Below are 11,148 nucleotides of genomic sequence, written 5' to 3' on the forward strand. Positions count from 1 at the left end.
CTGAGCAGGGAGCCTGATGCGGGGCTCGATCCCAGTGCCCTGGAATCATGACCTGAGCCAAAGGCAGATGCTTCCCTGACTGAGCCCCCCAGCCACCCCAGAAATTACCATTTAAAAACCAATATTGGGGCACCTTAGTGGCTTAGTCAGTCGAGCACCAAATCTTGGCTTCGGCTCAGGTCATGGTCTCAGGGTCCTGGGATCAAGCCCCACATCAGGCTCCACACTCAGTGGGGAGTCTGCTTGAAGTTCTCTCTCTCTCTCCCTCTGCCTCTGCCCTTCCCCCACATGCATGCTCTCAGTCTCTCAAATACATAAATAAATAAATACATCTTAAAAAAAATACCTAATATTGACCTGTGTCAATAATCTAGAGATTGGAAACAAATTTTATCTTAGGAAGAAAACCACTCTTTCATTGGAGCAGAACACATCAGTGGGCCCTTTGGTTCTGTTAGGAGATGTGGTCTCCCCTCTCCCACCCCAGAGCCATACCTAGAGAGTGGGTGGTCATCAAGTGTGGCCAAAGTCATTCTGAATAATAAAATAGAATAAGTCATGAACAAAATGGAAGAAAATTTTCAAAAACATTACACAGTTGTTTTTCTCGTTGCTGGGTTAGAATTGCAGATTGTTCCCTTGGGCTGGGACTTCCTTCTGTGGGGATGGCCCTTGATTGCCTCACTCATGACAAACAGCATGTATCCAGCCCTTCCGATGATGTGAAGTGTTGGGTCCTCAAAACCACCTGGCAGGTGGGCAGAGGAAAACACTCTTACAATTAGCATTGAGGAGTGAAGAGCTCAGCGAGGGAGCTTCCATGACATACCCCAATCTCAGTGTTGGTAACTACTAACCACCAACTGTGTATGTGTTAGAGTCAGTGACTCAACCTTATTAGTATCATAGCTGAACACATAAAGTTCAGTCAATTCGCATGAATGATGAACTGTCATGCCACCGAGGGGTCCATGAGAGCGAGGAGGGATGAAGCCTCTCCCTGCTCTTCCCACCTGCTGTACGGCAGGGTCTCATCCAACCTCTAGCGTGTTAGCAGGACACAGAGGGAAGGGCTTGTGATAAGTCACTTGAATGGCAGGAGATCTTGATCCTCTCTTCCCTAAATGGACGTTCCCAGCTCCTGCTACGCTGTGGCCACTGGACCAGGTGAGGTATTGATCCCCTAGGCCCTTGTTTGATGGGGGTGGTGCCGGAGTTTGCTGGAACCCCTGGACTTCTATTTCCTGCTGCAGCAACCCCACCTGAGCCTTCAGGTCCCTTCTGGTTTATACCAAATTGTCCCCAAAACAACACAATAGGAAATACTTCAGGAAGCATTGGCTGGAAGTACACTCTCCTTCTCCCTTTGTCTTGTATCAGCATCCTCACTGCAGATGGTACGGGTGGCACACACGTGCCTGCCTGATTGCTGGTCCTTGTGCAGGGCAGTGATTCTCCAGGCCGAAGCAGGGCGGTGTGAAGGACCTGCTGGTGCGTATCAACATCTATGTACAGAATCTGGAGAGAAGGGGGAAGTCTCGGTCAGCACAAGTCTCAGAAGCTCAAGAAGAATAATTTGCTCTGTTTTTCTTTCCACCTTCCACCTACCACCTACCTTTGGGCATTCAGGTAATTGAGAAAAGATTTTCTAGATCTGGTGAGCTTCTGTGCCCACTGGAGCATATGATCTCCATTAAAATTGTTACAGAGGAAAATGGCAGAGAACCATGGAGAGTCAATCCTGGTTCTTCACTTACCATCTTGTGTTAGAGTTTCCAAGGTGACGGCTCGCTCACTGCCACCTGCTGGTGGTCTAGGCTGCTCCCTGGGAGTTGGGGGCTACCAAGTCTCATCAAACAAATCTACAAATGATTCTTTTTGACGGTGACTCCTGTTGGGAAGAACTTGCCATGGCCTCTTCCTTCTCTCATATGTTGAATCTTGTGTGCCTGCATTTCCAGAGTCAGCACTTCATTTTTCAAATCCTAGGACTACTTCCTCTATATGCGGCTTCGACCATGATTTTGACTGAGTCAGCTTGGGTATTTACGACACCCTCTGTTACCTCACTTCCCAGTGCTCTGCTTCAAACATCTTTGTATTTTTCGACATTTACTTTCCTTTGGGGGGATACTTCGAAAAAGGGATTGCTGAACCAGAAAGAATTTGAACAGATCTTTCCATAGAGTGAGAAACTATTTTTCTGAAAAACTACCGTTTTTCAATGCTACTAGCCATATACTTGCTTCCAAATGACCTACTATTATTGCAATGTATCATTTTTGTGTATTTTTGTTAATGTAACTGCATTGCCTAGAAAATACTGAGATATAAATATGCATGCCTTCCTCTTGTTCCTCTGCCTAAGTAGGATTCATGGCCTGATCTGCTCAGCGTCCAGCTCTGACAGAGATAATGGGATGGAGAAGCCCATAGCAGAGGGACTGATTTCTAAAGAGAGGGCACAGAGATAGCTATAGAAAAGATACTCTGAACAAAAAAAGAAAAGAAGGTTAGAGATAGAAGAGGGGAAGAGAGAAGAGAGACAGGGGAACCAGCATTGCAAGATATAAATTTTCTTAAGTTTTAGAAGTTATAGCTATGCTGGGTGCAATTTTGAGGGAAAGAGGTGTAAAAATGAGACATTAAGGAAATTTGTTTTTGCATTTTGGAGGCAACTTCTTTTTAAATATAGTTAGGAAAGAGATAACCTTCACCATGACTTCCACAGTCTTTGGCATATGCTAAAAACTAGAAAGGAATATATCCTTATCAAGTTATAATGATCTTCAAAATACCCACTCACATTTGAAAGGATACTGCAGAGAACACTGTGATATTAATAATCCCCACTGGGGAAATAACACAGTTTTGATCCCTGGATGTATTAGATGGGGAACCAGAGCTATATTTTTAATTGGGTTGATTGATATGAAATCTAAATTAACTCCTCCATAGGTCAGACTTTGCATTTATTTATTTATTTATCTATTTATTTATTTATTTGACACAGAGAGAGACAGCCAGTGAGAGAGGGACCACGAGCAGGGGGAGCGGGAGAGGAAGAAGCAGGCTCCCAGCGGAGGAGCCCAATGTGGGGCTCGATTCCAGGACCCCGGGATCATGCCTTGAGCCGAAGGCAGACGCTTAATGACTGAGCCACCCAGGCACCCCCAGACTTTGCTTTTTCACCTGGCTTCTTTTCCTTTTTTTTTAAATTTAATTTCAATTTTTTTACATATAGTATACCATCAGTTTCAGATGTAGTATTAAACAATTCATCAGTTGAACATCACACCCAATGCTCATCACATCAGGTGCCCTCCTAAATGCCCATCACCCAGTTGCCCCATTCCCCCACCCACCTCCCCTTCTGCAACCCTCAGCTTGTTTCCCAGAGTCAAGAGTCTCTCATGGTTTGTCTCCCTCTCTGATTTCTTCCCATTCAGTTTTCCCTTTCTTCCCTTATGGTTCTCCACACTATTTCTTATGTTTCACATATGAATGAAACCATATGATTAGTATTGTCATCCTCTGCTTGACTTATTTCACTTAGCATAATCCCCTCCAGTTCCATCCACATTGAGGCACATGGTAGGCATTCATCCTTTCTGATGCCTGAGTAATACTCCATTGTATAAATAAACCACATCTTTTTTATCCATTCACCTGTGGAAGGACATCTCGGCTCCTTCCACAGTTTGGCTATTGTGGACCTTGCTGCTATGAACATTGAGGTGCAGGTGCCCCTTCTTTTCACTACATCTGTATCTTTGTGGTAAATACCCAGTAGTGCAATTGCTGGGTCACAGAGTAGCTCTATTTTCAACATCTTGAGGAATCTCCATACTGTTTCCCAGAGTGGCTGCCCCAGCTTGCATTCCCACCAACAGTATAAGAGGCTTCCCTTTTCTCCACATCCTTGCCAACATCCATTGTTTCTGTCTTATTAATTTTAGCCATTCTAACCGGTGTAATGTCGTATCTCATTGTGGTTTTGATGTGTATTTCCCTGATGGCAAGTGATGTGGAGCATTTCTTCATGTGCCTGTTGGCCATCTGTATGTCTTCTTTGGAGTAGTGTCTGTTCATGTCTGCTGCCCATTTCTTGACTGGATTACTTGTTTTGCGGATGTTGAGTTTGAGAAGTTCTTTTTAGCTCTTGGATACCAGCCCTTTATCTGGTATGTCTTCTGAAAATACCATCTCACATTTTGTAGTTTGCCTTTTAGTTTTGTTGACTGTTTCCTTTGCTGTGCAGAAGTTTTTATCTTGATGAGGTCCCAACAGTTCATTTTTGCTTTTGTTCCCCTTGCCTTTGGAGATGTGTCCAGCAAGAAGTTGCTGTGGCTGAGGTTGAAAAGGTTGCTCTCTGTGCTCTTCTCTAGGATTTTGATGGATTCCTGTCTCACATTGAGGTGTTTCATGCATTTTGAGTTTATCTTTGTGAATGGTGTAAGGGAGTGGTCCAGTTTCATTCTTCTGCCTGTGGCTGTCCAATTTTCCCAGCACCATTTATTGAAGAGACTGTCTTTTTTCCCATTGGATATTCTTTCTAGCTTTGTCGAAGATTAGTAAACCACAGAGCTGAGGGTCCATTTCTGGGTTCTCTATTTTGTTCCATTGATCTATATGTCTGTTTTTGTGCCAGTACCATGCCATCTTGATAACCACAGCTTTGTAATCTGGCTTGAAGGCAGGCATTGTGATGCCCCCAGCTTTGGTTTTCTTTTTCAACATTCCTCTGGCTATTCAAGGTCTTTTTGAGTTCCTTATAAATTTTAGGATATTTTGGGGTGCCTTGGTGGCTCAGCCGGTTAAGCAGCTGCTTTCGGCTCAGGTCATGATCCCAGAGTCCTGGGATCAAGCCCCACGTCGGGCTCCCTACTCAGTGGAAAGTCTGCTTCTCCCTATCCCTCTGCCTGCCACTCTGCCTACTTGTGCTCCAATTCTATCTCTCTGTCAAATAAGTAAAATCTTTGGGGCGCCTGGGTGGCACAGCGGTTAAGCGTCTGCCTTCGGCTCAGGGCGTGATCCCGGCGTTATGGGATCGAGCCCCATGTCAAGCTCCTCTGCTGTGAGCCTGCTTCTTCCTCTCCCACTCCCCCTGCTTGTGTTCCCTCCCTCACTGGCTGTCTCTATCTCTGTCAAAACAAATAAATAAAATTAAAAAAAAAATAAGTAAAATCTTTAAAAAAATGAATTTTAGGATATTTTGTTCCAGCTCTGTGAAAACTGTTTATGGTATTTTCATAGATTGCACTGAAGATGTAGATTGCTCTGGGAAGCATACACATTTTAACAATGTTTATTCTTCCAATCCATAAGCATGGAATGTTTTTCCATCTCTTTGTGTCTTCCTCAATTTCTTTCATAAGTGTTCTATAGTTTCTAGAGTACAGACCCTTTACCTCTTTGGTTAGACTTATTCCTAGGTATCTTATGGTTTTTGGTCTAATGAAAATGGAATTGACTCCTTAATTTCTCTTTCTTCAGTTTCATTATAAGTGTATAGAAGTGCAACTGATTTCTGTGCATTGATTTTGTATCCTGCCATGGTGCTGAATTGCTGTATGAGTTCTAGCAATTTTGGGGTGGAGACTTTTGGGTTTTCCACACAAAGTATCATGTCATCTGGGAAGAGTGAGAATTTGACTTCTTCTTTGCCAGTTTAAATGCCTCTTATTTCGTTTTTTTGGGGTTTTGTTTTGTTTTGTTTTGGTTTTTGTCTGATCACTGAAGCAAGGACTTCTAGTACTGGTTGAACAATAGTGTTGAGAATAGGCATCCCTGTCGTGTTCCTGACCTGAGGGGAAAAGATCTGTTTTTTCCCATTGAGATGATATTCACTGTAGGATTTTTATGTAGGTTTTTGTATGTAGGTTTTTATGATATTGAGGTATGTTCCCTCTATCCCTCCACTTTGAAGAGTTTTAATCAGGAAAGGATGCTGTATTTTGTCAAATGCTTTTTCTGCATCAACTGAGAGGATCATATTGTTCTTTTCTTTTATTAATGTGATCTATTACGTTGATTGATTTGTGAATGTTGAACTAGCCTTGCTTCCCTGGAATAAATCCCACCTGGTCTTTGTGAATAATCCTTTTATCGTAATGTTGGATCCTATTGTCTAGGATCTTGGTGAGTATTTAGGCATCCGTGTTCATCAGAGATATTGGTCTGTAATTCTCCTTTTTGATGGGTTCTTTGTCTGGTTTTGGGATCAAGGAAATGCTATCCTCATAGAACGAGTTTGGAAGTTTTCTTTCCATTTCTACTTTCTGAAACAGCTTCAGTAGAATCGGTATTATTTCTTCTTTAAACATTTGGTAGATATGGAAAGCCATATGGGCCTGGACTCTTGCTTTTCTGGAGGTTATTGATTATTGCTTCAATTCCCTTGCTGGTTATTGGTCTGTTCAGTTTTTTTATTCCTTCCTGTTTCAGTTTTGGTAGTTTATAAGTTTTCAGGCATGCATCCATTTCTTCCAGATTGCCTGATTTGTTGACATATATTTGCTCACAATATGTTATTAAAATTTTCTGTATTTCTTGGTGTTGGTCATGATCTTTCCCTATTCATTCATGATTTTATTAATTTGGATCCTTTTCTCTTTTCTTGGATAAGTCTGGCCAGAGGTTTATAGATCTTATTAATTGTTTCAAAGAACCAGCTTCTAGTTTTTTCTGCTCTGTTATGCTGTTCTTAATCTTTATTATTTCTCTTCTCCTGCTTGGTTTAGGCTTTATTTGCTGTTATTTCTCCTTTAGGTGTAAGGGTAACTTGTGTATTTGAGGTTTTTCTAATTTTTTGGGAGAGGCTTGTATTGCAATGTACTTCCCTTATAGGACCACCTTTGCTGTATCCCAAAGGGTTTGAACAGATGTGTTTTCATTCTCATTAGCTTCCATGAGTTTTTTAAAATTCTTCTTCAATTTCCTGGTTGACCTATTCATTCTTTAGTAGGATGTTTTTAACCTCCAAGTGTTTGAGTTCCTTCCCAATTTCTTCTTGTGATTGAGTTCAAGTTTCAAAGCATGGTGGTCTGAAAGTATGTAGGGAATAATCCCAATCTTTTGGTATCTGTTGAGACGTGTTATGTGACCCCGTATGTGATCTATCCTGGAAAAAGTTCCACGTCCACTCAAGAAGGATGAGTATTCTATTGTTTTAGGATGGAATGTTGTGAATATATTTATCAAGTCCCTCTGGTCCAGTGTGTCATTCAAAGCCCTTGTTTCTTTGTTGATCTTCTGCTTAGATGATCTGTCCATTGCTCTGAGTGGAGTGCTGAAGTCCCCTACTATTAGTGTATTATTATCAATGTCTTTCCCTTTTTTGTTATTAATTGGTTTATATAATTGGCTGCTCCAATGTTGGGGACATAAATATTTAAAATTATTAGATCTTCTTTGATAGAGCCTTTAAGTATGATAACCTGTCCCTCTTCATCTCTTACTACAGTCTCTGGTTTAAAATCTAGTTTGTCTGATATGAGAATTGCTACCCCAGCTTTCCTTTGAGGTCCATGAACATGGTAAATTGTTCTCCACCCCCTGACTTTCAGTCTGGAGATGTCTTTAGGTCTAAAATGAGTCTCATGTACACAGCATATGGATGGGTGTTGCTTCTTTATCTAATCTGATACCCTTTTTTTGATTGGGTCATTTAGCCCATTTACATTTGGGATAACTATTGAAAGATATGAATTTAGTGCCATTATATTGTCTGTAAAGTCCCTGTTTCTGTAGATTGTCTCTGTTTCCTTCTGGTACATGTTACTCTTGGGCTCTCTCTTTGCTTACAGGATCCCCCTTAATATTTCTAGCAGGGCTGGCTTGGTGGTCACATATTCTTTCCGTTTCTGTTGTCCTGGAAGCTCTTTGTCTTTCCTTCCATTCTGAATGAAAGCCTGGCTGGATAAAGTATTCTTGGCTACATGTTCTTCTCATTTAGTACCCTGACTATATCATGCCAGCCCTTTCTGGCCTGCCAGGTCTCTGTGGATAAGTCTGATGTTTGTCTGATGTTCCTCCCTCTGTAGGGTAGGAGCCTCTTAAGCTGTTTTCAGGATTTTTCTCTTTGTCTCTGAAATTTGCAAGCTTCCCTATTATATAGTGTTGAACTATTTTTATTGATTTTGGGGGGTCAGCTCTACCTCTTGGACTTAAATGCTTGTTTCCTTCCCCAGATTAGGGAATTTCTCAGCTATAATTTGCTCAAATATACTTTCTGGCCCTCTCTATTTCCACCCTCAGACATCCCAATAATTCTGACATTGGTATATTTCATGGCATCATTAATTTCACACAGCCTCTCTTCATGGGCTAGTAGTAGTTTTTCTCTCTTTTCCTCAACTTCCTTCCTTTCCATCAGCCTGTCATCTAGATCACTTACTCTCTCTTCTGCCTCATTCACCCTAGCTGTTAGAACATCCAATTTAGACTGCATCTCGGTAATAGCATTTTTTATTTCAGCCTGATTAGATCTCATTTTTGCACTAAGAGATTCTCTAGTGTCTTTTATGCTTTTTTCAAGCCCAGCTATTAACTTTATAATTGTTACCCTGAATTCCATCTCTGACATCTTACTTATATCCATGTTGATTAGATCTGTGACAGAGGACATTACCTCTGGTTCTTTCTTTTGGTGTGAATTCCTCCTTCTAGTCATTTGCCCAATGGGTGAGCAAATGAGCAGAATCAAAAATATCAACCATGACCCAAAATAATATACACTAGAAAAATCAGAAATGGTCAGACACCAAAACAAAAAAGCAAACAGAAACAAAACAAAAAGGGGGAGAGAAGAGAGAATATAATCTCACAGGGTGATCTGCTTGTCCTGAATGTATTTGGGTCTCTGTGTTAGAAGACACTAAATCCCAAAATTGCAAAGAAATCAAAACTTACAGCCACTCCAGAAAAACAGTGTGGAGGTCCCTTAAAAAGTTAAAAATTGAGCTACCCTATGACCCAGCCATTGCACTACTGGGTATACCCCAAAGATACAGACATAGTGGAAAGAAGGGCCATATGCACCCCAATGTTCATAGCATCATTGTCCACAATAGCTAAGTTGTGGAAGGAGCCGAGATGCCCTTCAACAAAAGACTGGATTAAGAAATGTGGTCCAGGGGTGCCTGGGTGGCACAGCGGTTAAGCGTCTGCCTTCGGCTCAGGGCGTGATCCCGGCGTTATGGGATCGAGCCCCACATCAGGCTCCTCTGCTGTGAGCCTGCTTCTTCCTCTCCCACTCCCCCTGCTTGTGTTCCCTCTCTCACTGGCTGTCTCTATCTCTGTCAAATAAATAAATAAAATCTTTAAAAAAAAAAAGAAAGAAAGAAGATGTGATCCATATATACAATGGAATATTACTCAGCTACCAAAAAGAACGATTTCTCAACATTTGCTGCAACATGGACAGGACTGGAGGAGATAATGCTAAGTGAAATAAGTCAAGCAGAGGAAGACAATTATCATATGGTTTCTCTCATCTATGGAACATAAGAACTAGGATGATCGGTAGGTGAAGAAAGGGATAAAGAAAAGGGGGGGTAATCAGAAGGGGGAATGAAGCATGAGAGACTATGGACTCTGGGAAACAAACTGAGGGCTTCAGAGGGAAGGGGGTGGGGGAATGGGATAGGCTGGTGATGGGTAGTAAGGAGGGCACGTATTGCATGGTGCACTGGGTGTTCTATGCAAGTAATGAATCATCGAACTTTACATCAGAATCCAGGGATGTACTGTATGGTGACTAACATAATAAAAAAAATTTAAAAAAAACTTATATGTAAGAAAAATAATATTGAATAGAGTGAAAGGAGGCCAAAAATGAAGCATATATCTGTAAAATGTAGATGTATAAGATAAGTTAAAAAGCGATTTAAAAACAAAGAGCTGTTAATGAAAGAAACTAGTTGAAAATGTAAAAAGAAAAAAAGAAATGGGAAATTTTAGACTGAAAGATAGATGAGTCATGAGAAAAAACCTTGAGCTCTACATACTATTTTCCCCTAGTGCTGGAGTTTTAGTCTCGTGGGTTCTGTAAACTAGTTGTGCCCCTTTTCTTCCCGTCAGTCTTCTGGGGGAGAGGCCTCTTGTGCTGCTTCTCAGTGTCTTTGCCTGGGCTGAGTTGCACCGCGCTTTGCAGAGGCTGGGCTGGGTGTAGTCTGGTCCTCTGTGTGGCTTTTTCCCCTAAAGGCTTCTCCCGCCTCTTTAGAGAATCAAAATAAAAATGTCCTTGCCCCAATCTCCAGCCCCAGAGCTGAAACATCACAGCCCGCCCTCTTCAGTAAACCCTCTGGGACAAATGGTCTTCACTTTTGTGTGTGCCAACCTCTGTGGATTCTTTTGGTGCACGTCCTCAGTGATCCTCCCATGGGGAATCCAAGGGTCCCCAGTTACTGCCTTTTGTAGGGCCCTAGTGCTGGCAGCGGTCACAGGATTGTGCCTGTACCCGCTCTGCTTTTTGCAGGGAATGGCTGTGCGTCACCCAGTAATGTCCTTTACAGGGTTCCTGCCCTGAGAGCTGTTGCCGGGTTGTGGGCTCACCCGTTCCAGCCCTCCTGGGGCAGGTGGTTTGTCCCTGCGTTCCAGATGTTGCAAGGTTCCCAAGCAGAGAGCAGTCATCTGATCAGGCCCAGCTCCCAGTTTATGGCTAAGTGAGCTGAGAGCCCCCTCCTGTGCTCACTGACTATAAACCAGGTTCCCTGCTCCACTGCTTGGGACCTCTCTCAGCTCAGGCACTCCCATTAGTTTGGAACTCCTGGGATTCTGAGACCACACTAACCCACCTAGAATTCTGTGCATTTCATCCCCCTGAGCCCCTTTTGGGCAGGGCTATCTCTCACTGAAGCTGATGTCTAAGGGTTCTGATTTCGCCCTCTGGGGCTCTATCACTTTCCAGTAGCCATCTTATAGAGGCTCCCTCCCCCTCCGTTTATCTTCTGATGTTTCCCCTCAGAATCACTTCTCCGCACCTCCTACCTTGCAGAAAGTGGTTGCTTTTCTACTTGCAGCGTTCCAGATTTTTTTTTCCTTATATCTCAGGCTGAATTCATGGTTGTTCAAAATGGTTTGATAGTTATCTGGCTAAATCCAAGGGACCAGATGAAACAAGGTCCCCTCCTCTTCAGCCATCTT

This window comes from Ailuropoda melanoleuca, chromosome 8, assembly GCF_002007445.2.
Source record: "Ailuropoda melanoleuca isolate Jingjing chromosome 8, ASM200744v2, whole genome shotgun sequence".
Classification (NCBI taxonomy): Eukaryota; Metazoa; Chordata; class Mammalia; order Carnivora; family Ursidae; genus Ailuropoda; species Ailuropoda melanoleuca.